Here is a 27,143-nt window from a genome sequence, read left to right on the forward strand (position 1 = left end):
CTACCAACATGAGCGTGAGGTTCGCTATCGTTTGCTTTCGGCGCCGACGCACCGCACAGAAAACGCTACCACAACAACAGCAATTCAAGCGGCACGCCCATTCGCAAAAAGTATCGAACGAAATAAAAACTGACTCAAACTAGACCGAAATGCGCACATTTTTAGCCGTAAACGAAAACTGTAATTGTCTTGTACGTTTGTTGGTCTTCGGCGTCGGCAGACTGACGTAGGACTCCGTGAAAAACGTTCGGAAAGTGTTTTGGGCGCGTAATAAGTGTTTGCGAAGTCACTTGGAAACTTGGGCAGCAGAGACAGGTCGACTGACCATTCAGTCATGTTTACAGGCTCAAGTGAAAGGAAATAAGACTTCCGAGCCAGCACAGCCGTAAGGAAGCTATCGCGGGGCGCGTATAAATCCAGAGAGCAGAGGCGAAACGAGCTTCAGTCATCCTCCAACATGGCCGATTTCCACTGGTTCTTCTTTTCTCCGATAGATGGCAGCAATTTTGCATAAGGTCTATAAAATTTAGCAAAATTATTCATTCATCATCATCATCAGCAGCAGCAGCAGCAGCCTGACTACACCCACTGCAGGGCAAAGGCCTCTCCCATGTCTCTCCAATTAACCCTGTCCTTTGTCAGTTGCCGCCACTGTACCCCCGCAAATTTCTTAATCTCATCCGCCCACCTAACTTTCTGCCGTCCCCTGCTACGTTTGCTTTCTCTTGGAATCCACTCACACAATGCACAGCTACTATAGTTCTCCATAAAGTCAGGAATAAAATTCCAATACGGAAAGGTGTCAGGCAGGGAGACACGATCTCGCCAATGCTCTTCACTGCCTGCTTAGAGGAGGTATTCCGGGGACTGGAATGGGAACAGTTGGGGATAAGAGTTAATGGAGAATACCTGAGTAATTTGCGATTCGCTGATGACATTGCCTTGCTAAGCCACTCAGGACAAGAACTGCAAAGCATGATCAATCAGTTAGACAGGCAGAGCAGAACGGTGGGGCTAAGAATTAACATGCAGAAAACAAAAGTAATCTTCAACAGCCTAGCAAGGGAACAACAGTTCGCAATTGGTAGCGAGGTGCTGGAAGTAGTAAGAGAATATGTCTACTTAGGGCAGGTAGTGACCGCCGATCCGGATCATGAGAGGGATGATATTTAGAAGAATAAGAATGGGGTGGAGCGCATATGACAGGTTCTCTCAGATCATGAATGGTAGCTTACCAATATCCCTGAAGAGAAAAGTATACAACAGCTGTATCCTACCGGTACTCACCTATGGGGCAGAAACGTGGAGGCTAACAAAGAGGGTTCAGCTTAAGTTAAGAACAACGCATCGAGCTATGGAAAGGAAAATGATAGGTGTAACGTTAAGAGATCGGAAGAGGGCAGAGTGGGTGAGGGAACAAACGCGGGTTAATGACATCTTAGTTGAAATCAAGAGGAAGAAATGGGCTTGGGCAGGGCATGTAATGCGAAGGCAAGATAACCGCTGGTCCTTAATGGTAACGGAATGTATTCCAAGAGAATTATTCATTAGTGAAACTTATAATAATCACTGGTTTCAGCAGGAAAAAAGATACAAAGAAAATGAACCTGACTGCGTCTGCAGGAAATTTTTTGAAAACGTCATGGAAACCAAGTCTAGTTCAAAAGCGAAAAGCTGCGTGTTTTTTTTTTAACTAGCTGCAATTTCAAAAAAATGTGGAATCAGAAGAAAGCTGTATTTCTTCGGAGGGATACCTTGTGTACCTTGCTGGAATAAAGTGCGGAGTGAACAGTCGCATAGGTCGAACATTATCATGATTCAAATACGAGGTTGAAGAGATTGTCATGAGGCAAGCAATCATGATAGTCAAATTTCCCACCCCATATTCGCCATGGTCTAGCGGACAACCATGCTAAAAACATTGACAACCACGTTAGAGTACCTGGCGTGAAATGGATTATCCAAAACTCCATTCCGGCCGTCAGTTTTAAAAGCCCTGTAGGAACTGTAGAGGACTTATCCTTTCATTTAGAAAGAAAAAACCTGAAAACTGCTTACGGATCAAAACGCAGCTTGAAGGGCTACGCTTGACTTCACCAATACATCGTACACCCTAAGCTGCGCGGTGCCCGAACAAGAAACAGAAAGAAAAAAAGTCGGCATTGTTTCGCCATAGACCATTCCAGTCGGCCCTGAAACGTTCCACTGAGCGAGTCAGCCCACTAATGTCTCGGGCACCGAAGCCATGTTTCTTTCCCGTCCTCGACCCTGCTCGCTGCTGGCATCGAATTCGGCCCATTTGCTTGGGTCCTGTGGTTTTCCGCAACAAGCACTACGCCGTAGATGCGGTCGAGACGAAATGCAGGAGCGGCCTTTCGTCTGAGGAGAACTGTCTGCCATGTTGATGCCGCACTTGTAGCCCTTTTCTTGAAAAGAGTCGAGCATAAAAAAAATGCCTCTCCAGGAAACACCGCTTCCATATAGCGGGAGCTCAGCGTAAACGTCTAACGGTGGTTAGGCGCACCACCAAACGGAAGCGGGAGCTATAATGCTATGCGAGTAAATAAGGAGAAAAAAAAAAGGTAGGAGTGGTGCGGCTCGGAGTCGGAACGAGGGCTCGTTTAATCTAAAAGAAGAAGATAACAGGGCCAAGCACTCAAGTCAGAGAGACGAGTGGAAGGGAGGGAAAAAGAAAAAAGAGAGAAAGTCAAGGAGGAGCGATCAGAGCTTGAGGGCGAACAACCGGCGGGGGTGAAGTCATCTTCTTCCTTCGGGGCCGACCTGAATGGCAGCCGCATGCGGCGCTCGTCCTCTCCCGGCTTGCACTTCCTTTGTCGCGCGGGGAAGAAAGGAAGCCGGGCCAGGGCTTCTTTCTCAACGCAAGAGTTGCATTCATCAGGTTGGCATGGAAGCGACAGGCGGTCCCAAAGACTTGCAAATGGCCGCCAGTCGCACAAAGGGAGCAGCGGAGGGAACCGCTCGCGAGATGGGCCGAGCGGGTGCGATAGGAGCCGGCGGTTAGCCTCATCTATTCGGCCGGCTAGCGCGGACAGCGCGCCTCGGAGGCTGCGTCGCCACGGCGTGGCCTAAACGCCCGCGTAAAGGACGCGGCGCCCGGAATGCGCAGATATGGGCACTCCTCAGCGGCCGCTGGCCACTTTCACGGACGCCGACGAGCCGAGTCGTTCAAGGCGACCTGGAAAGCAGCCTGGGATCACCTAGCACCAGCTGACGCCCCTCGCCTGTTAAGAACTTTACCCCGCTGGCTTCAAATTTTAGCCCTTTTTTTTTCATGCTGATAGCAAACATTCCTTTCCCCTCTCTGTGCCAGATTTTTCCATTTTATTTTTATGCTCAGTCAGTTCCGAAACAGCTGCAATTTCAGAATGACGTTTCTTCAGCCAACATTCAGTCGCCATTCCTTTCTTCCAAGCGATGTCAAGGACAAATATGGTCAATGCGAGCACTGCAGCCTTTGAATATCTGTAATCGAAATGTTTTCCAAGCTTCTAAGCCTTCATTCTACTGTTCTGCGCTGGGACTTTTCAACGTTGAAGTGAGTCCGTCATTTTTTTTTTCTATTGACGCACATGACATTAGTACGTTGCGTTCTCCTAGCTGGAAAGCCATGAAACCGAAAAAAAAAAAACAATTTTAGGAGGCACACTGAAAAATCCCATATTTGGTTTGGGTTAGTTGGTTTATGGGGGTTTAACGTCCCAAATTGACTCAGGCTATGTGGGACGCCGTAGTCAAGGGCTCAGAAAATTTCGACCACCAGGGGTTCTTTAACGCGCACTGACATCGCACAGAGCACGGGCCTCTAGAATTTCGCCTCTGTCGAAATTCGACCGCCGCGGTCAGGATCGAACCCACGTCTTTTAGGCCAACAGCCGAGCGCCACAACCACTGAGCCACCACGGGGGCCAATCTCATCTTTGATGGAAGCAATAGTTTCGCGGAGATGATTTTAAGCGCAGCACAACATTCATCCCAGGTGGTCGAAATTTCCAGAGCACTTCACTACGGCGTCCCTCATAGCTTGAGTAGCTTTGGGACGTTAAACCCCAATAAACCAAACCAGTGTGATGGAAACAGTCGCCTGCGCTACATCTTCCCGGCTGCACTCGTCTTCTCACAGCAGTCGCAACGGCCCATTCCTATTTTGCTTGAAGAACTTAGCAGCTTGGCACGACGAAAAAACGCAATCAGAGCGGAGCGAGTCGTTATACAGCCAGTTGTTTTTGTTTTGTCGATTCTTTTCCCTGTTGCGCAAAATACTTTGGAGAATTTTGTTGCATGTTCGCCGCCATCACTTCACTTTGCGATAGCGCGTGAGGCAAGCAGAATGATCCCTGACGCACGCGGCAGTACAGGTCTAACCCAAAGCGAGATGGCAGCTAAAGCCGTTAAGGATATGTGTACCTCCTTCAAGAATTACCGTAAAATATTCATTATTTTCGAAGCTAACTTGCATAAACTGACCTGCGCACATCGCGCAACTTGCAGCAGGCTGGCCTGCGGCCGCTAGACTTCTACTGCTATGCCACAAGATGCTGGAGTACCCCAAGGAACACGCCCCATATTTTGTGCAAAACTGCATTTGGCTAAGGTTTGAGAAACAACCCTACGTTAGCTGTATGTCAAAATTGCCCTCCCCAGACAGCGTCTGCGATCGCCCGCGACTGTGCCTTATATTCTCGACGGGTGCTGTCGACCGCACTCGACTGTGTTCCGTGCGTCCAGCGCGCTGTCCGCACCGACAGTGTCGTCCGAGTTCGCCACCACCCGCTCTCCCGTTCAGCCAGAAATAAAGGAGAACGTGTGCGAATCGAGAAAGAAACGAGGCTGCGTTGCCAAGAGGCGCGAGGCTGGCCCCGTGTGTGCCGACGTCACGTCGGGGGGAGACAACTCCGATTGTCCGCAAGAACGGGCCTGCAAGACGGGTTGAGTGGCAGGGCGTCGGCAGCGGTGCTGTAGCGGCGGGTCCTCCGAACAGCAGCCGCACCGGGGCGTTCCAGTGGCTCCAGCTTTCAGACGCCGAGCACACAGCCACGGGGCAGAAAGGAAAGAAAAAGCGCCGCCCCGCAGTCTGCGGGGGAGGGGGGAGGGCAACCCAGCGGCTGAAGGATACTTGCCGCACAATGTCGACAAGCCAGGCGCAGGAGCCGTCCGAGCGAAAGGCCAACGACGCCGCTCGCATACCGAGCAGCTCGTTGCCCAGCCCCGGCGGCGCACGCAAATATGCTGTGCGGTTCCCCGCCGCCAGGCTGTGCACAGGGACCCCCCGCCCGCTCGTGTGTGTGCGTTTTTGGCGGCACTAATGATTTGTATAAACAAAGTAGGCGCAGCAGCTAACGAAGAATATATGGCTTCTTGGAATCCGGACGCGGTCAACTGCGCCAAGCGAGACCCCCCGTGCTTTCTCGGCGGCGCGTGAGCTGCCTGCCCGAAGCGGGATCAATCGAGATTTCAAAATTTGCCGCCCGGCAGCGCCCGCGGCGTTGTCGTACGCAACCTGCGATGCGCCCAGGGTTATGCCCCGCCGACTTGGACAAACACGGGGAGAACTTTTAACGGCGCCTCCGCCGACCCGGAGCGGAAGAGCAGAAACAAGCGGGGTGCACTATCAGTGTCCCTCTTCAAACGCGCAGATAAGCAGCGCTCGAAAACGCATTTCTTGCCAACAGGCAGTTAATACAAAGTAGAGAAAACTACCTCGTCAATACTCTTTTAGAACGCCGCCGGAATAAAAATATTAATGGGATTTCACGTAATTTGAATTACTATTGACGAGGCTTCCGGTAGTAAACATGCCTGCCTAATCAAATTATTCCCACATGAATGTCGCACAGAGCGCAGAAACACACACAGAAAAAGAAAATTACAGGGAAAGTTTCAGCCCAATAAGCGCCGGTTAAAAGGCCAGAAACAAAAATGCGAACAACACAACTATCTTTGTTGCAAGAAATCACCTTCTCTTGTATATCTTTCCATGGTGCGAGCGTGATTTTTTTGTTTCTAGCATTCATTTCGAACAAGCAGGGACGGCAGTTTCGTCACAGGCGACTTTGCAAAACCTAAGTGCGACAAAACAGCCCCGTTCAAGGCACCTGAAGTGTTCAAAAGAAACACACCACGGAAAGGGAGAGTCAAGCTGTAATCAAGTATAGATAGGAGCCCTGCAAATTTAGCTTATAGATAAGAGGGCGACAAGGGCCGAAGAAGAAGTAGAACAACTGCAGCGCTTGTAGCATGCAGCTGCAATGAGATTAACTTTTGATTTGTCCTGAGCCGGCCTCAAGGAAATATAACTCCATGTTATTTTCGCGTACTTTTAGGCCTAAAAGCGTACCAGTGGCGTATGAATTATTGGAGTAATATCATCTTAGCATGAATACCGGGCCGAAAAGCATGTACTGCACCCAGGTAAAGAGAATCGAAAAAGAAAACAAAATGGAAAATGTATTGAAATTTTTTGATGATTTGTTGAAGGTATTATTTACAGTTACTTGAGTGCTGGTCATAGCTTTAGCAATAATTAAGCACTCGACAGGAGGGAAAGAGAGGGCTGAGGGAATACGCTTATTTATGCGGCAACGAATAAAAGCCTCTGCCGTCCAATTCAAATTTGAAAACAACACTGAGCATTTCATTTATTCAATGTTTTTCGGTTATTTTTCTCACATTATCGTGATACCTTCAAGTTTTATATTAGGGAGGGTATTAATTTTGTCCCCCCCCCCCCCCCCTTTTAGTCACTTCCGTTCGCCAGGTGCTCTGAACTGCGTTCCACATCCTGTCACTAAGCCGCCGCGGTGGCTCAGCGGTTATGGTGCTCGGCTGCTGACCGAAAAGACGCGGGTTCGATCCCGGCCGCGGCGGCTAGAATTTCTTTGGAGGAGAAATTCTAGAGGCCCGTGTACTGTGCGATGTCAGTGCACGTTAAAGAACCCCAGGTGGTCGAAATTTCCGGAGCCCTCCACTACGGCGTCTCTCATAGCCTTAGTCGCTTTGGGACGTTAAACCCCATAAACCATAAACCACATCTTGTCACTAAGTGAATACCTTCCATTAGCATTATGTGCGCTGGGGTAAACGATCGCTTAAACGCATGAACCGATATCTTTAACATGCAATGTCAAAACCCATTTTGCATGCACGTCTTAATGAGCGTCGATTTATCTTTTTCAGCCTTAAGTTGTCTCACCAAAATTTTCTGACAAGGGAAGTGAAGAATAACTGTGCTTGCTACACCTAATCATAGGCACATATAAGATATACCGTTCAATACGTTTCCCAAACTCCATACTAAGAATTTATTATCGACAGCTGCAAGCCAGGTGTACTCACCTACAGATATTAACCATATAAGGGGGTTTGCTGCTGCGTAAATTGCTCTATTCTTCATCACTGTGAGCTTCCCAACAAAAAGAGCACTTTCCACTTTTCTTGTCTTGGCACTAACGTGATGAAAGGGGGGGGGGGGGGGGGGGGGGGATTCCGGATACTTAGAAGACGACCAAGCCTTGAAGAGTCATGCGAATCAACTGCCCCGTCTGGACGACGTTCATTTGGAGTGCACGGGAGAGAGCAAGCTTCATTTCAACACACTGCTTAATTACGTCCTGTGCAACAAATCTGAGTCTTGCCAGTAGGGCCTTTAAGTGCGAGCGTTTCTTGCCAGCACTGTTATTTTATTCACAGGTTTCACTTGGCATGCACAAACATGTGAATACACAAGAGAGACGAAGGGGAGGAGCGGATGGCTAGTCAAGCTTGCGTGTGATCAAAGCTTTTACTACCTCTCTGGCAAGGCTTCTTTTTTTACTTGTAGCTTGCTTCGCTCAACAGCCACTATTACAACTCACTAGCGCGCCGTCCCTCTTGGTGCGCGATACTGGGGGGCTATTTTTCCGACTAACTCTTTCGTGACTAAGAACTGTTCATCACAATGGCGCCTAGAACGCCATAGGGCTTAAATGGAAGAATGGAAGGTTAACGCATCGTATGTAGAGAGCCCTCATGCTCATCTTCATTTTTAAGCAGGACTGCGTTAAATAACTGATAGACGTACGTACAGCTCGTCTAGAACGACAAACAAAAAGTTCTTTTTTTCTCTCTCTCTCTTCTTCGTTTTCTTCAGGGCACAAATTTAGCCCCGAGGGCCACTATTCGCGCTCAGAGTGGAGGTGGGGAAGACAGCACAGGTGCGACAGCGTCACTCCGTGCTTTCGACTTTATTGCGCAGGCAACACATCCCCAGGCGGTCGCAGGAGCTCATCAAATCTTTAGGCGGTTGGGCACACCCACCGCGCACGTTGGGGGCCTCAATTTTGACGGTGCAGCCCGCGACCGCGGCCCACTTTAGAATTTTGCGCGAATCCGTGCGGCCGCGTACGAGAACCTTAGCCCGTCCCTGTCCGGCGAGCTGCCCCAGCTGCCTCCTCGCTGCGCCGTGAACGGCACGCAGTTCGCCTACCAGCGCGGCGCACTGCACAGGCGCGCTGGGTGCTGGTGCAACAGAGCCGTCGATCGGAAACCCGGGGTCATTTTGACGTTGCTACCGCTTAAAGTTTGATGCGAACGGCCCGAACTAGCCGCCCCGAAAGCCACCTGCGCCGGGCCACACACTTGGCGGGGATGAAGTGGGTAGTTTCGTTTCTTTCTTTTTCTATGCCTTACTTTGCACAGGATTTTTATTGCGGAAAAAGTACGAAAATTTCTCATAGAATTATCAAAAGGGTCCCCTTATAGACTTCTAGAGATTTAGGTTCATCTTGGCACCGGGGGGTTTTCGGCTGGATGGCCATTACTCGGAGACGCCCTCTTTCGAAAAAAAAAATAAAATAAAAACAAGAAAGAAATGAAGCCGACGGCAGCAACAAGGCTTATAGCTCGCAGTTTGGCTAACGGCACACGGGGGCCGGGTGAAAACCGTAATGACAACAGTGGGAGAAAAAATAATGTAGATTTGCTTTTATCGACATTCCTTCTACCAACTATGTGTCTTCTAGGGGGGTGGCGATTATAGTGGGTTCACTTAGTTGCTTCCCTCGGCGTACCGAATCTCTTCTTTAGCCTCAAATAATCTCATTTTTCCAACGCTTCCAACAGCCTAATTTCAGGAAGCTCCTTTCAAGTGCAATTTTATACGCTTCTGCTAAAGAGCAATTCAATATCACAGAACATTCAGCAAATAATTCAACAGCCTGCAGCAGTGGCAGGAAGCGCAGAACTTAGATTTAGGGGACTAAAGTTTTTAGGGGATACTGCCGTGTCACTGCAGGAGCCCTCCATAACGGCGCTGCCGCATCGTGTATCGTCGACGGCAGCTTTCTGCGGCCAACAAAGAAAAAGGAAAACAAAACAACGAAAGAAAGCGTTTCACACGCGCCGAAGTCGACAGTAACTTACTATATTGTAAACGCCACCTTTTGCGTTGCGGACCGAGGCAATTACGCGAGCGAGCTGGTGAACGGCACGCATAAGGCAGTGACGTCGGAGCGAAGCCTGTTCGAGGCTGTATACACGGGACACTTTCAATCAGTCACAAGAGGGCAAGCGCATTCAATTTCCACGGCAATATCCCGAACAGAGCTCGAGATTCCGGGCTCCGGCGCACTTTTCCGAAGGGGCCTACGTCGGGAGCGAAGCAAAAAGGGGAGAAAACAAAAAAAAAGGCAGCGAGGGAGAAAAAAAACGACGGCAGAAGAAAAAGCTCATCTCCCTGATGAACCTCGCTGCGTTCATTCAAGGCGGGCAGAAAGAAAGTATCGGCGGTGAGAAAACGGCTGACACCGAGAGAACGGGCCGAGGAAGGGCGAGGCCTCGTGAACAGCGATCACACTTCACCGACCCCTCGCCTTCCTCTCGCGATTCTTTATCTCTTTGCCTTGGCGTTTCACTCGCGAGACTTGCTCAGAGTGCAACTGGGTCTGCTCGTTTTCGCCTCTTTCTGTACTTATCTTTCGAGAGCGCGGGTCCCTGTCTCCCTGGGAGAACGCGAGAAGAAAAAAAAGAAACGCAGGCTGGCAGCAATATGCAAAAGCGGAGGCGTGCGCGCGCGCGCGAACAAATTAGAATTGGCCGTCAGAGAACAAATTGGTTTATTCCGACGACTCACGGCGGATTACAGTCTGCCGTTATCTTTCACCTCGGCGGCAATTTCAGCGATGAACCTGGGCGAGCTGACGCCGCCACGACAACAAGGCGAGCTCCGGGAGCTGCTCCTGCTGGGAGCGGGTGACGCCGCCTGCGACAGTGCGTCAATTAGTCACGGCTCACGAGAAACATCTTGACGTCCCGAATTCAACACTACCGGTTCGACATCAGAAGCAACGAGCCGGCTCGATGGAACGGATGCTACACGGGAGACAGCGAGAATTGGTATGACTGGCATGCGATATTATCAAGAGTGTAACAACAAATAAGAGCTAAATGTTACCCCGACACTAGCGTTCAAGGTGAGGGCTTAGTCGGGCTGGCTGGTACATGTTGATGGAAATCTCCCGTCTGTTAGCACTGTTCAGCCGTTTCAACACTAGCGGATATTGTACATTTTTAGATTTATTGTATTCCTGTGTGTGTCGATTTTTTATTTCTCTTTTCGTTTTCAACCACGTGTTTTTTGTTTGTTTGTTTTTTGTTTTTTTGCTAGCTGCTATGATTAACACCGTGTATACACACGTTCAAAAATAGAGTAAGAAAATACTTCACGGTGAGGATGCCAAAGCATAAGGTCCACGAATTCTGGCTTCTCGTACCGCTGTAGAGCAGTGCTTTATCCTTGCGTGTGTGAGACTTTCGACAAGTCCAGGTTTGACAGCACAGTTGTGTGGTTTGATGCAGCTGCGAATATTTCTGGGAAAGGATAAAGCTTCGACCGCTATTCTTTCGGAAGCAGTGGAAGTTCCTCGCGCATAGTTTCACCACGAAAGAAAAAGCATTCTTGGTTGAAGTAATCGACTTCGACAACCAAAAATTCTTATATGCGTCTAAATGCAGAAGACATAAAAGAGAGCAAAAATACTCTTATTGGTTAGAATGGAGATATATTTAATTTCTGAGTAGCATTCCAAATCTTTACTTTTTCGTAAAGTCCAGGCATGAGCAGGTTGTTCACCTTGGGTGGGACACTAGCGTTGCCTAGCACAACCACTTCTTGTCGGGGCGCAGCTGAAAGATATCTTTGGCGAGGGAGCCAGCGAACAATCTGGCGCCACAGAACTACTTTCGCTTGTTCGGACAGCTGTAAAAAGAGAGTCTATATACGCACGAGGCCACCCGGTGCACCAAAGAAGGCGCCTAGTCCCTACCCCAAGAGGTGAAGAAAGGAAGAATATGCGGCGCCTCACTGCCGCCGTTGGAGCCCTCAGGGATCCAGGCGTCAAGCTGCTCCAGTCCGGCAAGGAGCGTGGCTTCGTCGTGGTGCCAAATGACATCTATTAAGCGAAGGCTTAATTAAGCAGCTACCCATGTCAACTTCCTAGAAGTCAAGGCGTAAAACTAGCCGGCCTAGCGAAGCTACCCACTTGCGTCATGGCATCCAAGGGAACGAACCTATCAGTGTTCTTCAGTGTCAAGACACACAAAAATGAGTGCCTCTTCCGCGTGACCGAGTCCGAACACGGCACGCGGCAGCGTGAAGGCGCAGCGTTTCCGCAGAAGCGCCTTTCGCAGCTGGAAGTGGATGTCCCATTCCTCATTAGCAGGCCCAAGGCTGTATCGGACTTCCTTCAAAATGAATGCCCACCTTATGTCAGCGCCTTTTCTGTTGACCTGAGAACCTATCTTATCCCTTGCCCCAGAGTTCCGTGGCCGTGGAAATAAGTGAATGCACTGATCGCTTTCCAGAACACATGTGAAATGAACGCTAGTAGGTTTCTAGAAATGGTGAATTTTTATTTACAGTCGACCTTCGTCACTCTGGACAACAAATGGTTTATCCAAAAACAAGAAATTTGTATCGGGTCTTGCCTAGCTCCGATTTTAAGAGACTTACTTCTGGTTTGTTATGACAGCCGTCTTCGAACCAAGCTTGACGACGCAACCATTGTTAAAGTCATGCATCACTTTTTAATATTTTACCGCACTGACAGCACTCAGAAAACTGGTGGCCAGATTTCTGGCGTGTTCTGTACTGAACTAAATGTCTTACAGTTGACTACACAGAATACCACTAACAATAGGCTTAGGTTTTTACGTCTAGAACTTATAATTTCTAACGACAATGTGGGTTGGGTGTACTCGCCGTGGTCCGGCTTTTTGTCATTTCAGTCGGCTCACTCGAAGATAGTAAAGCGTGGAATCGCCAAAGACCTTGCTTGAAAGCCGCATTGCACAGGTCATGCATTCATCAAACTAAAACCAGCTGCCACACAGAGGTGGATAGGCTAACCACTGCAGGATACGCCATGAAGATTTTCTGAAGCATTGCGGAATCCTTGCTTGCCGAGTCCAGATTCCGAAGGAACAAGCGCACCAATGCTGACGGGATGTTCATGAAGAAAAGAGCCTGTATCCCGCTATACATTACGTGCACAAAGTTTTGAACAACCTCAAAAAAAAAATTGTGAGCGCAGCGGGCGTTAAGTTGTTCTTTTCCGCCCGGAATGAACTAAGAGGCATGTGGAGAAAAGTGAACGAAGAAGAAAAAAAGAAAAAAGGCTGTCAGAAAAAGCGCCAGAACAAGTTTGTTGAATGCAGCATTGGAGTAGCGCACAAGATTCCAGCATCATGTGGCCCTTTCTGTATCGATGAGACGGGACGCTGCATCAACGACCGCCTACCTGAGCTCTCCAAAGATATCGAGAACAAGTCGCTAAGAAATCATCTTCCCATATAGTGAGCACAGTTCGACAAGTGCGAAGCGTTTTTTTTTTAACCGTACCACCAATTCCCTAGATATAAACACAAGAACTCGAGGCTCATTTTCGAGCCCTACAATATACAAAATGTAAATGATGCATGCATCAGTAGCCCGTCAATAGTCTTGTTTCCATAGGAACTTGCTCATCTTAATCAGTGACTATGAATAATTATTGCAGTGTGCGTGGCGTGTGGACCCCTTTTTCCGTTTTTCTTCTTATTGCTCTTGTTATCTTGCGCGCCAGGTGCTTCGATTTTCACAATAAATCATTCTGGTTGCTAGTCAGCGCAGGTGTCTGTCTCGTTCTCTGTTCCGTCTTCAAATAGCGCTGTTATTGCTTTTCCTTCAAATATCATAATACACGCTGTCTGAACTAAACTTAAAAAGAAGGCGTTATGGGAGTAAAACAGGCGGTGCTACATTTAAGAACAATGCTGGAAATAAAACTCACAACGCACACTTGATTCCAAATTTTGTAACAAGAAAAAATAGTCCTCTCAAGCTGTTCTTAATCGTCGCTTCCTTGTTTTGAGAGAGAAGACAGCGAACGGAATTTGTTAAAGACCTGCCTAAGTGCTACTTAGCAGGGGTGAGACTTAATTTGTTTGCAACTTACACGACATTTCCTTCTTATTTTTTTCGCCTTTCGCTTTCTTAAATTCGCAACGCACACACCGCGCGCCGCCGCAAAAGTGCGGAGGTCTGCGCGCGCCTCTCGGTCGAGCCCTCAAGCTCACTCGCGATCGCACACTTGAACGCAAGGTGCGTTCATTAAAACGTCGGCGGCGACGCGTCCTGCTTCCGCCACCCCCCCGGCTCCTCGCTCGCATCAGGTACACGTATAGCTCAAGGCATAATGCGCGTCGTCGTAGTCGTCGCCTCCCCCCTCCTGTCGCCAATAGAGTGCGCAAATATTTGAGCGCCTCACCAAGCAGGCACGCGCGCACGGCGAACGGGAAAAGCGGTGCGCGTGCCATCGCAAATACCTGCGAGCGCGCCGAGCCCCCGAGCAGCTGCGGTTGACGCAACTTGGCGGAGAGCGCGCGCGCGCACCGCAGCCGCACGCGCGTTATATTGACGCAGATGCTTTGACGGGGCCCGCGGCGGCGCAAGCCTGCTCGCAAAGACAAACTGTTAGCCCGCCCGCGACTCGCACAACTTTTCGAAGCAGTCGGCGTCGTCGCGAGTGGCGCGCCAGCGTATTTGTTCCAACGGCGGATCTGCAGCTGCAAGTCGACGGCAGTGATGGGTTCGCGCGCGCGAGAAGCGGACAAACACGCAGGCCTCGGCAGCTCCTTTATGACGCATGCAAATTAAGCACGGCAATGCGTAGGTGTCGCTTTGTCTGCCTGCTCCCAGGTGCGTGGCGTCCTACGTTGTCTCGCCGGGTTGGAATTGGTCTTTTTTTCTCTTTAAGTTCCTTTCTTAATCAGCGCATTTGTGCCATTGATGAGTGCCTTTGTTTTTGTAGCTTGCGTATACAATTTTTTCCTTGTGACATCTGCACGCAGATGACCAGCGATTCCAGCACAGCATGGTTATGTTGTATATTAGGCTCCACGTCAAAAAAAAAGAAAAAACTTCCGCCTGCATGTGCAGCTCAAAGTGGCCGAAGATGCATCCGTAAAAGTACACAGGAGTTCAGTTACACTGAAGTAGGCAAAACAGAATGTATGATTTTGGGAAGAAAAAAAAAGGGTGAACTGACGTCCGTCGCGTGGCTGCATCAGCAAAGCTGTGTTCAAAGGGATGATGGGGCGAGAAAAACAATTTGTAAAACTGCGGCAAGCAAAGCTCTAGTTTTAACGCGATAGTGTTAAAGCCTTCGTTCTGCAGAAAACCAAAAGTCGATGCTGTCGGCGTTGTGAGCGAAAAAGCGGGTGCCTCACCTGCTACCTAGACCACGTGATCTAGATCACGTAAACGAGCCCACGTGGCAGTTGACAATTGAATGATTCGCTGCGAGAGGTTGCTCGGGAAGAGTAACCTGGGTCTCAAAAGCGTGGCCGCACCTGCCACCGCTGCAGCACTGCTCCAGGAGGGGTACGTACGAGGACTCTGGGACTCTCAGGGATCTATGAATATGAAGTAGGGAATGATCAATTCCGCATATATAGGCACTTACCCATTAACATGATCGCGTCATACCCTTAAGGCGGTGCTTGAGTGTGCCGTTTAGTTTTTTTTGTTTTTTCTGTTTTTTTGCCTTATATAGACACCCTGATTTCGCAGGTGCACTATCATCCACAAATGTTGCTTTTCTCTCTGACCTTCTGGTTGGCGGTGGTGGTAGGGGGCCCGAATAGTTTTATCTCTTTCATGGAAAAAGCCCGATAAGAGAGTACTGCTCGCTCTTTACCAAATTACTTTGTACCCCGAACTTTCGCGCTTTATTACAGTCGAGCTTCCTCACTTTATTACATGTGACAGTCACAGATAGCTTCCGGAATGAACACACTGTTAAGTCGATATCGGTGTACACTCTCAATATGCTGCGCGGATCGCAAATATGGAAACTGTGATGTTCTGTGCTTTCTGCCAGCTTTTTCTTCCACTCAGTGCTGAAATGCTCTTCGACAGACAATTAGCAATCTGACATGACGTCACATGATGTCAATGACGTCACAAGGTCACGTGACCTAGGCGGTTCCCCTGCCAGCTAGTGCTAGGGCGCTAAAAAAATAACATTCACCCACGCAACGAGTGCTGAAGTTCGGCGCAGGCGAGTGACCAACTCACGGGAGGCTATTCCCATTTTGGCTGAGTCCAACCTAGAGAGGCACCGGCTAAAGAAAACGGCATCCATTGCAGAAAATTCTATAGTGAATGTATGCGAAAAGAAGCAAAAGATATCGGTACAATCAAAACACTGTTGTTTAAACCGAAAATCTGAAAACACAAAGAAGGAAAATTTGCCCTCAACTTGCTCTTTCGAGGCTCTAATTTTCTTCACTTCACCTTCCCGCTACAAAAGTGAACATGGGCCTGTGGCAACCTGCGTCGTATGCGCACAAACTCAATTCTCAATGCGTGGTGTGGTTAATGGTTTTCGGTCTGTCTCCACCATTTTGGAACATTTTAGTTGCTTCGCACAACGGCTGGGGTCGTAATAAAGTAACAAACATGTGGACTATGCTACAATGTAGAGGCCCTCTGCAGACACGATGCAGATGTCTCCGAGAAAGAAGACAACGGAGCATGGGGAGAACTTGCGATGGATGTTCCCCCTCTTCCTCAGCAGCGACTCGAAACACGAACGCAAGAATGCAGCGAACCGCGAGCGCTCGGCTACTGCTTGGTCTTTTTGCCTGCCTACTTTGTCCGAAGGGATCAATCTCCCTGTCCGTCAAGAAACCTTCCGCCTTAATCCTCTCCAACGTGTAGAGTGGGGTTCGACTGGAGAAACATGTACGGGGCTCCCATTTCTTCGAAGAAAAAAGGTTACTTGAAAGAGAACACCGCGGAATGGTAGTCTGGCTTTTTTAACTGCGGTACATTTATAAAATAAACATCGTTAACTAACTGCAAAAGAACGCCCGAGACAAGCACCACTCGCTTATTTAGTAACATATTATTGCACTTTACGCTTACCTGCAGGTGTCCTGAAATAAAAAGCTGTAAAGCATAACGATGTTGCTTGCACGAAATGCGTGCGTCAGTAAGCGAGCGCAAACTACGCGCTTGATTTTTATCCGACCATAAGAGGCACAGTCCCATTTCACCTTCCGCATCCGCAGCGTGGGAGACTTCTAGCGCAGACGTAAAGATTTGGCGAGTAGAATAAAATAATGAACATGCTAACTGAGCGCCCAAACGGGCATACTATACAAAGCAATGCACGAATGGAATTGCACGCTGAACGATTATACCGATTATTGTAATAATTATTCTGTAAACGGTATTCCTCATTGAAATGTACGTATTGCTTCGCGATTTTCTGGGCATATGAACAACTTTGGTTATATGGTGAGGTCTGCTGTATAAAGGATGCGTGTCTTTTTAACTGCACCGACCTTTTCATGCTTTGATGACAGTTACAAAATATCAATAAAATGATTTCCTTTTCGACAACCATTCCTTGCCCCTTAGTAGCTTGTAACACACTGTGTTGGAATTAAATGGAACCAATTGAGAACTTAACTTTCGCTAGATTGTGCACGTTAATAACAAAGCTGCTGGCAGGAAAAGTGCTAGTATAGCTGAGTGTTGACAAAACCAAAAACGGCCTGAAGAGAGTGATACTGAAGTGCTCTTGGCACTGTTTTTCTAAATATTTCGTGCTTTGTTTCCAAACGGATTGAATCTACAGTGGAACAGTTTCCTAAAGCATAACGCAAGGCTAGTCTCCTCAGTAGCTAGCAGAAACCTCACACCTGCTGGCAGAAGTTTCTCGTGCGGTCTAACTACTTCGGCAATCCAGGATTGTCTTTCTGTTGACATTCCAACCTCGCCCAGATATTCATTTTCAGAATTAAATGGCAAAGTGTTCTAACACGTTGACCAACAGAAGTACACTGGTCCCAAAGAAGTAAGGACATCAACCTTGCAGGACACTGTTCTTATAGGACAGTGGTAGGGGGACATTTCTTTTATTACATGGCCCAGACGCTGACAGAGCGACTGTAAGGCTAATTCCACATGCACATAAGCACAACCACCTACGCCACACGGCGATCACATTAACATACGAGGAGAAAGTGTTTTTTTTTTTTTACTCTTCGGCAGTGGTTTCTTTTACTTCGGTTTTTCCTTCTACTGTGCAATCTGCTAAGGGCTCGTCTGCCAGTTCTACGGCATTGATGATAGCGTTGGCGCTGTCAGCGTAAGACCTCGACACACTAATTTGAACAATCAGTGTTGCCGCAGCGGGCCGTGCTGAATAGCCGGCTTGCGGAGACGGCAAGGATTACGTCACTAAAACGCCCATGGCCAAACACAACGCTGAGTGGCCCTAACACAGTGACTTCCCTAGTGATAGCAAGTGACGTCACGTCCACTCGCAGAGATAATACAACTGATAACGAATAAAGGACATATTTCCCGCCCGCCTAAAACAGCTGTCGCTACACACCACACACCACACCGTCGTACACACCACAATGTGTTCACTTCGTGCCCCTCTAATATGCTTGAACCAACAAAAGGCACTTCCTATTTCTACCGGACTGGTATCCCCTGTTGAAGCGGTGTCTACCTTTGCCGCCCTTTTAGCTGTGTTGTTTTATGCCAAGCTAGTGCAATGTCATCACTAGCTACGTGCTTTGTAATAATCTGTATATATCCCCTTTCTGTACATACATAACCTCGTGTAGCAAATACCATGTTTGAAAAAAAAAAGCCATTCCTGGCGTATGCGTTGCGTGCCAGCCCAGCACACAGGGCCCGGTTTTGAACCGCAATGTCGGCGATTTTTTTTTTTTTTTTCGAATGGTAATTTTCGAGCGGATACGCTCTGCCGACACGCTCTGCCGACAGGTTCTCTACACGCCACTCATGAGACAAGAAATCCCTTCGCATTAAAATCTTAATTACGTTTTCTGTGGCGCCAGTAAAGCTAGCGATGCACGTGCCCGAACAGGAAAACCTTTGGTGCAACCCAACAAACCGTGCCTAACAGTTCCATGACTACAGCGCAACGAACGGGACAAGAAGAAGGACACAGGCAGAGACACAACACAGCGCTTGCACGAACTGAAGTAGATCAAAGTCACATGCAAAAGAGTCCCTTGTACGAGCAATGAAATTTGACAAGGTAAGTTGCTGGGCGAGTTGGTTCCGATATTCCATGACTACAGCGCAACGAACGGGACAAGAAGAAGGACACCGGCAGAGACACAACACAGCGCTGCCTGTGTCCTTCTTTTTGTCCCGTTCGTTGCGCTGTAGTCATGGAATATCGGAACCAACTCGCCCAGCAACTTACCGTGCCTAACAGCAAACCTGACATTCCGAATGTCTCCTCGACCACCTCGGTGCAGCTTTTGTAACAAATAAAGATCATGCCAGTTTGGCCTCCTGAAATGTGTGTTTCGCGTTACGTATGTAATCGGGGTATATGCACTTGTACATTTCCCCACTCTCTCACCTCGCCGTCAACGCCTTTGGGCGCAAGTCTGCGCCCTGAAACAATCGGGCTGGACGAGTGAAGCGTATCGCGCGACGTCTTGCCCGTGTCGACCCCGTCAGCCGGAAGCCAGATCGCAGCAGCGGGGTGCCCGGCGGCGCCGTCCACGCCGTGGCTGCATGCACCTGTGGCGGCCCCCTCCGCCAGGTTCGCTACGGGCCTTGTAGATGAAGATGGATGGCTGCTGCGATAGTGCCACACGGCTCATTGAGCACCGATCAATGGCCAACCTGGCTTCGAGACGCCTTTGACGAGGAGAAAAAAACAAAGTTCGACAGAACGCTTCTGCCAACTTTCTGCACCTCTTTCTTTCCGTTTTCTTCTCTTTATTTATATTGGTCTTTTTTTTTTTCGCCGCTTCGGTTTAAGCGTTGAAGCCATTATCAAATCTTCTACGAGGCGAGACAGCGAGAATGCGCTTTCTCGAGCTGCTGAAGAAAAGATACTGCGTATTACGTGGAACTGGTGAGGGTCACTTAACTCCCCGTGGCAGGTTTATGCAGCGCAGTAAGACATAGCATTTATGCATGGGGATGATCAGAGAGTACCAGCCGCATTGTCCTTTCTGGTGGGTATTTCTCTTTGGTAATCTTTTTTGAAAGTCGGCTATCCTGCTGACAAAAGAAAAAGAAAATGCCGTAACCCGAAAGACGAGACAAAGCCGCATAAAAACGTTTGTTAGTGAAATGCATTCTATATATATTTTTAGATGACCCCAGTATAACTGAATGTTAAAGAAGCGCGACAGCCATGAATCAAACGACGCTAAATGTTTGCCTCACCTCCTGTTTTTTTATGTTAATTAACCAGCATATTTCTGCGCCACAAACCACACTTCGAGGCAATTAAAGCAACTACCTAGGCACAGTAAAAGACACCGCCTCGGAGATAGAAAATAAATATTGCGTGTTTGAACAACAACGGCGAGGCGAGAAAACAGCGGGCTGGAATAAAAAAAAATAAAAACGAAATTGCTTGCTCCAGGCTAACAATAAGGAAATGTGACGGAAGGTCAAATACTGTCGTATTGTTGTGTGCCCCCTCTGTCGGCGTCTTGTTTGTTCCGCAAGGTTGTTTGTACTGCCCCTGGGCAACAGCCACGCAGAAAAAAAAAAAGCCCGGGGTAAAAAATTAACGTCCATTATTTACAGGTACTTTGAACAATAACGAGAGAAGAATATAGACGCTTACACTGAAAACAATGAAAACAGGAAACACTAATAGTTCCAAAAGAAGTAAAAAAATTACAGAAATTGCTTTCTGGAAACTTGCAAGAATGCTTCTTGGCTCGGCTACCAATTTTAGGAGAATACAAATAAAAGTAACAAAGTGACATTCAACATTTTGTTCTAGATTAGTGAATAAGTTCGTGTTTGCGTACTATCCAAAAGGCAATAACCATATATCTTTTTTTATAATATATACAACACAGAGTTTGGAAATTGGTTAAAATGGAAGCACTACTTGTGCCGTTATGAATTCCAGGGCTGAATATTCTGGGCATTTTTTATTTCAGAAAAAAAATAAACGTTTTATGCTTTGCGCCCTTTTCTTCAAGTTTTGCATGCCTGTTGTTTTTCTTTTTTCACATATTGACCAGTTGATGAGGGAAGAAAGTTGGGCGAGTTGGTACTTAACAACAGCGAACGAAACACGGACAAAAGGGTGCGAATCGACAACACAAGCGCTGACTTCAACTGAAATTGATTACAGGAAGGGAAGAGCACATAACATCTTAGAAAAATTGCTGAGGCTCAGCTTGGCTAAGCCTGGGGAATGCGAAGCATATTAGTGGCTAGGCTTGGTAATACATGGCTTTCCTTGGTTGAATGCTTGGTCATTTTAATACAACCACTAGAAGCCTTCGTCGTGGGGGAAGACAACGGCATGGCTACAGCGGAACGCCGACTAACCCCGAGACGCGCGTTGGGTGAGCGCCTGGATTGCCACGGAAGCCGCGTCTGCCTGCCCGGTGGAGCGAGAGTTTCACCTACACCGAGTGTGAACGCGCGTTCGAAATGCGCGGGAATGCGCGGGTGTGACGGCTAGGGGTCCCACGGCGACGGCGCGAGGTGGATGCCGGCTCTCTCATCCGATGTCACGTGGTGTGACGTCACGGTGTCACGTGGCGTGACGGCTAGGGGTCCCACGGCGACGGCGCGAGGTGGAGGCCGGCTCTCTCATCCGATGTCACGTGGTGTGACGTCACGGTGTCACGTGGGGGTCCCACGGCGACGGCGTGAGTGGTAGCTCTAGCAATATGCTTCGCATAAAAACAAACAAACATAAACGTAACCGCCATACAAGGCGTGAGCTAATACGGTTGCACCCCGGCATTTTCTGCCACAACCATTCTTTTTAGACATAAAGACCAATTTTCTAGAGAAGTAATGGAAGGCTATCACATGCATAATTCTGGAAATTTCAGTTGAAGTCAGCGCTTGTGTTGTCGATTCTCCCCCTTTGTTCGTGTTTCGTGCGCTGTTGTGAATAATGAATTGAGCAGTTGTCCAACTTTCTTTCCGAAAAGTTTGCTTACAGCTGACTCAAAACCATATCCAATAGTTATTACAGATCGCTGTAACAGACTTCAAATCCTCACACCTAACAGAAAGTCGCAAATATTCTCTCTAGCGCATTAAATGAACTTCTCTGTCACAATTATCAAAATCGGCCATGAAGAAAATCATCAGTGCTGCAAAGGCGACTATTACAAGGGTGCTAGCGCGAAATATTTACCGTCAGCGCTTGCTGTCTGTCCTTTAACAGAGCTAAATTTTGCAAATTTACACCTTATCAATATTTGTCATCGTAACTAGATATGCACAGCAGAAAAAATATACAGCTCTTAGAAAAAATTACCGCAACGCAAGGCTTGTGAAACCGAAAAAAAAAAAAAAAAGCACCCTGCTCTACTTTCTCGGTGGCGGCTCATTATAACTGTGCACGTTTTGACGCAATAATTGCGGAACAATTTGACAACCTCGCGAATTAGCATACTAGGTAAAGTGAATAAACAAAAAATAGAAAAGCAACGCATGGTGCAGTTGGTGCAGAAATGGAAGTTCTAACAGAGGCAAGAAGGTCTGCTAACTCCGCATTAGCGTAGACGGAACGTCTCAACTTTGCCCCAAACGAGAGTGTAAGCCAGAAAGGAAACGAGAACGTTTACACTTGTACAAGAGCAATCGTTGTTTGTCTGTTTGTGATTTCAGAATGGCATTTCCCAAATGACGTCTTTTTATTTCAAATGCTCCTCATACGAATAGCAAAATGTGTTTGCCTCTAGGTGTACTTATTACAACCTGAACTAAAAGGAAAAAAAAAAACAGCCAAACTAAGCTTATCAGTTTAGACTTATTGCCGTTTAGCCAACTACACAGCGCAGGTTTTTGAGAGTTGGCACCTTATTATTGCACTCTAGTCATTTGCGCGTTGTTTTGAAAAAGAAAGCAGAGTGCTTAGGAAGGATGGTCATCCTCACTCTTCAGTGTCTCCATTGCTTCTGTCCCCACCTGCTTTCTTCTTTTTTTGCATGCAGGTGGCACCGTACATGGTACGATTTTCAAGCAAAAGCTCTAAGGGTATTGAAAATGCGCGAAAACAGGTAGTACTGCATTGATTTCTTTTATAAACGAAGTGCACACGGTACCGCGAGATGACGAGGCGATGCTAGCTTCCCTCAGCAAACAGGCAATGATCATCTTTCGTAAAATTCTTCTAGACAACCCACAAATGCTCCATTTGACAGTCTGGCATTCATTTGGCCACAAAGCACAAGAACAGAGCTGTGAAATGGTGATGTATGCGCCCGCACCTTTTCTCTCTACCTTCTGTTTTCAACCTATCTATCGTCAGCTGACGGTGTACTGCAGGCGTCCAACCAGACTGAGGCGCCACGTCTTCTCTTCCTTAGTAGCTAGCTGAATCCAATAAAGCCCTAGCATTCTCCCATGAATAACAAAATATTCAATAATTACCGAAAACAGACTGCCTAAAGAATATCATGATGCCTCCAGAAAGATGCTGGAATTCAGTGCGTGTAAATTATCGTGTTCGATATGCACTTGGATGTTCTGCCTTAACAGTTCTAAGGAAAGTACCCCATATACTTGTGTAGGGGTCGCACTTTATTTCGAGGTTTGGTGGAGTGCGTTCCTTACAAGAAAGTTGCATTGCTCCGCTCTGTTTTTCTGATTATATTGACACCCAGATCGTGCGTCCCGCTATGCGCTGAAGTGCATGTGGCGTTATTAGCAAGACGACCGGGCGAAAGGACGACACAGCAAAGAAGAACGCTACATCACTTTCAAAGAAAAAGTCATCAACTTGCCCAGTACCAAATCTACTCTCTGTGACGACCCGTATTTTGCGACAAATCATCTCGGGCAGATGAACTCTTCATAAGCATAGCGCACTAAAATGTCTGCGTGATTCGACAATCGGCGGGAACTAAGCGGAATAGAACAGGATGGCCACATCCGCTATTCCGAATACTAATTAAATACTGAGCAGACCTCCATGCAACTTTTCGCCCCAGTAAAAACTCAATTCAGTCGTTATTTCGGACTGCGTTAATATTTGTCCGACAGGAATACTGGCATTTATTGGCGAAAAATTGGATTTAAACGTTTTTTCGCCACTCAATTCAAACTCGTGATTTCTAGACTACATTACGATCATCGTCATCATTAGCCTGACTACGCACACTGCAGGACAAAGGCCTCTCCCATATCTCTCCATTTAACCCTGTCCTGTGTCAGCCGTGGCCACTTTATCCCCGCAAACTTTTTAACCACAGCCAACCAACTACCTTTCTGCCACCCCCTGCTATGCTTCCTGTCTCTTGGAATCCAGTCCATTACCCTTAAGGACCAACGATTATCTTGCCTTTGATTTGCATGCCTCGCCCCAGCCAGCACCACTGTAATCCGCAAAAAACGTTTGGAAGTGAATGGAGGTGTAGCCTAGTCTCAAGGATCTGCTCCAGAGAAACTGTGTTGACGCTATTGTAGATTGCTTGCATAAACGGCTGATGGGGGCAAGACCCGTATTTCATTTTTTTATCTCTTCTAGCTTAATGATATACAGATGCTTGAAATTAGGCGTTTGATTTCACTCCTCTGTTTATTTTACAAATGTGTTTGTCTCTGGAATCGCTCTCCGCTCTTCACAGCGCTTACATAATCCACTCAGCTTCAACCGGATATAGAGCAAAACCCAGTCATTTAATTCCTCTGCATTACCTAGAGCAATTAACCTTTTGAAGGATCTTCCTCACAACATAATCTCTTTCACTGATCGGGGAGAGTTTAAAAAGCACCTATGTATACATTTATCGCATTAGTATTGTTCTAAATGTTGTACTACTGTTTCAGTTGCCCTTGACGATGTTTTCAGATGTACCACTGTTTCTGGTGCACCTCGTTACCTCTTATTCGCGTATTCATAATTCTTTTTTGTTTTTTATTTTCTTTTTTCATGTTTAACGTTTTTTAACTCCGTTTTTTGCCGACTTTGTGTTCCTTTCGTGCATTTGCCTTGTGTCACTTTCGTTGTACCGTTATTCCGGGTTATTTTTCTGTATATTTGTTTTTTTTCATGCCCTTTTCCCCCAATGATCTTTGGGCCTGTGAGGTACAAATAAATAAATAAAAAAATAACAGCGCCGCTTTCAGCTTTCAGCTAGAGTAGCCCCGTTGTGATTAGAACGCGGTTATATATCGACATAAGCCACCTTTAATTTAGCCTCAGCGTCCCTTTAAGGCGGAGACATGTGCCTATAAAAATGCAAACTGGTGTGCCACTAAGTGTAATGGCGGTTCGGCCGACCGTTCTGAATAGTTCTCAGCGTGGGCCAACGGCGGCCGTCGGTAATGAGCGAATGTCGCCTGACCGGCTTTTCCACTCACTTCCATGCCAAAGGCATTGAGGATGTGGTGATAGTACACTAGTAATATTTGAGCTAGCTAGCGCCAAAGAACCTTCCGCTGTAGTTTCGATGCTGAGTACGCTAGGCGTAACGACACCTAATGAGCAGCGCGCTACTAGTTAGCCGTCGCCCGGCGCACCGGCGGGTTGTGATAAAGTTTTTGTCCTTTCTGGTGTGAACGCCTGGCGCATAAAACGTGTTCAACAGCTCTGAGACATAGCTGCACTGTGGCGAAGCCACCGTGTGATTGCGATTTTAACCGGAATCTGAACGAAACTGCGCGTCTTCGGCATCATCATATCTTAGATAGCAGGCAGTTATCACCATCCGGTAGTTTCCCTCGAAACGTGCCGCACAAAAAAAAATGCAGTTTCCCTTTGCCGACTGTCTTCCCCAATTTTTAGCTGCAGTTTGGGGGGAGCTGCCCTTAGGGGTGTATGCGGTGTATGATAACATTTCGAGCTTAACCTTTAACCTCGGCGCCCAACTTCCCTTGGGTTCACGTTCCCTGGTCGTCGTTGTGGTCCCAAAGGCGGGTGTTCTCCAACCTCTGCGAATATTTGCGGACCACGCGTAGCCAATCCACAAACATCACGCGCTTTCGTTTTGCTCTTACTAACTGCCGCGCTCTGTAGTAATTCTAACAAGTTCACACCAAAGAATTTGCGCCGAAATCGTTTCTTTCGTGCGGCCTTACCTTTTGTGGTCCCTAGCATATGACATTAGTGAAATCTGACGTAGCATGATTTGTACAATGGCGAATACTGCGCAGGCATTTTGTTTTTCTCCCGAATGTTGACTTTGCCGCTCTCTCTGAGCATGAACGGCGCGTTCCAGACTCCCTATACGCGTCACAGTTGTTTCATTTGACCTAAGCGACGCTGAACTAACAAACTGGGATAGTGGTGACGCGATGGAATTGTGTGAAAACGCGAGGATTGGCCAGAGAACGTCATGGTTGGATGCGAATCGCGCCATGGCCATGATGCCCACCGTTGGTTCACGGATATCTTATTTGATGAGGGTATGATATGTAGAATCAATTGTGACGCGACTGGAACCAACGCTATGAGTCTATTGAAGAGGCTTGAAAATTTGTGCAGAAGAACAGCAAGCATATAGCTCGACTCATACTGAACCTACACGGTTTGATATGGCGCCATCACTTTAAAGCATTTCTTGTTTCTAGCTTCACTTAGGAAAGTTGTACAGTGTTGTAACTTTTTATCGGTACCGCTAATGTGTATTGTACTTGCGTCTTGAATAAGCGTCGTCGGATAAAACTGTGAGGGCAATAGTTTTCAATGTCCCAGGTTAAAATTGCGTGTGTCGTCATTTTGCCCAAACACCTTTAGCAGCCATAACCACTATCACTGGAATACCCACAACCATGATAAATGAAGATTAGTGTTGAGAAGCAACTTGAAACTAGAGGACATGCGAGAGGTTTGCATAGTGCTGAGCTGCCCGTGTCATACGGGTCCTATTGATGCGACCTTGTAACCATTCGAGCGACTTCATGTCACAGAATATGAGCTCTTGGCACTAACACCGTCTTTTCCAACAGGCTACGCCTAGCCCAGCTTCCAAAATCGTACGTTAGAATCGCGTGGACTAGGTGTACTCTCATGTGACGCCATGCAACCATCGCAACAAAAACCTGAAAGCTTGCTTTTTCGCACAAAGGGTGTGATTGTGGAGAAGCATCCTAAATCAAACCCGTATTTTCGGGGTTTTGTGAACTCATGAATACCGCGCGCTCATTGTTTATGAGACTTCGCGAGAGGTAAGCATTCCTTATTGTTGCATGTTGCAGTAGCATCCCGTTTAAATACGAGTCATGTGATGAAAATGAGATAGACGAGGCTAGTTGTGATAGCGGTACAGCGCGCTGTTACAAAAATTTCTAGCAAATGAAGGTGTGAAGTGAATGTAGTATGGGGGCGCAACTCATGGCTACAGTATCAGTATTGCCGCGTGAAAACAATATAAACCTGCATGTACACCACTGCCGTGGTGCTTAACAGTCCAGCACGGTCATCAATTAAAGCATTCGGGGTCTATACTCGTGCCGTTTGAAAATGATCAAATAACGTGTTGCAAGCTTGATCAAGAGGCGCAGGGAACGCAAATCTAAACGGAAGTTTATTATTTATCCTGACCTGCAGACACGTAATAAGTTGACATTCAGGGTAACAACACAAACTTCGGCATTC

Source organism: Amblyomma mixtum, chromosome 3 (genome assembly GCF_055824585.1).
Source record: "Amblyomma mixtum isolate Tamu chromosome 3, ASM5582458v1, whole genome shotgun sequence".
NCBI classification, from domain to species: Eukaryota; Metazoa; Arthropoda; class Arachnida; order Ixodida; family Ixodidae; genus Amblyomma; species Amblyomma mixtum.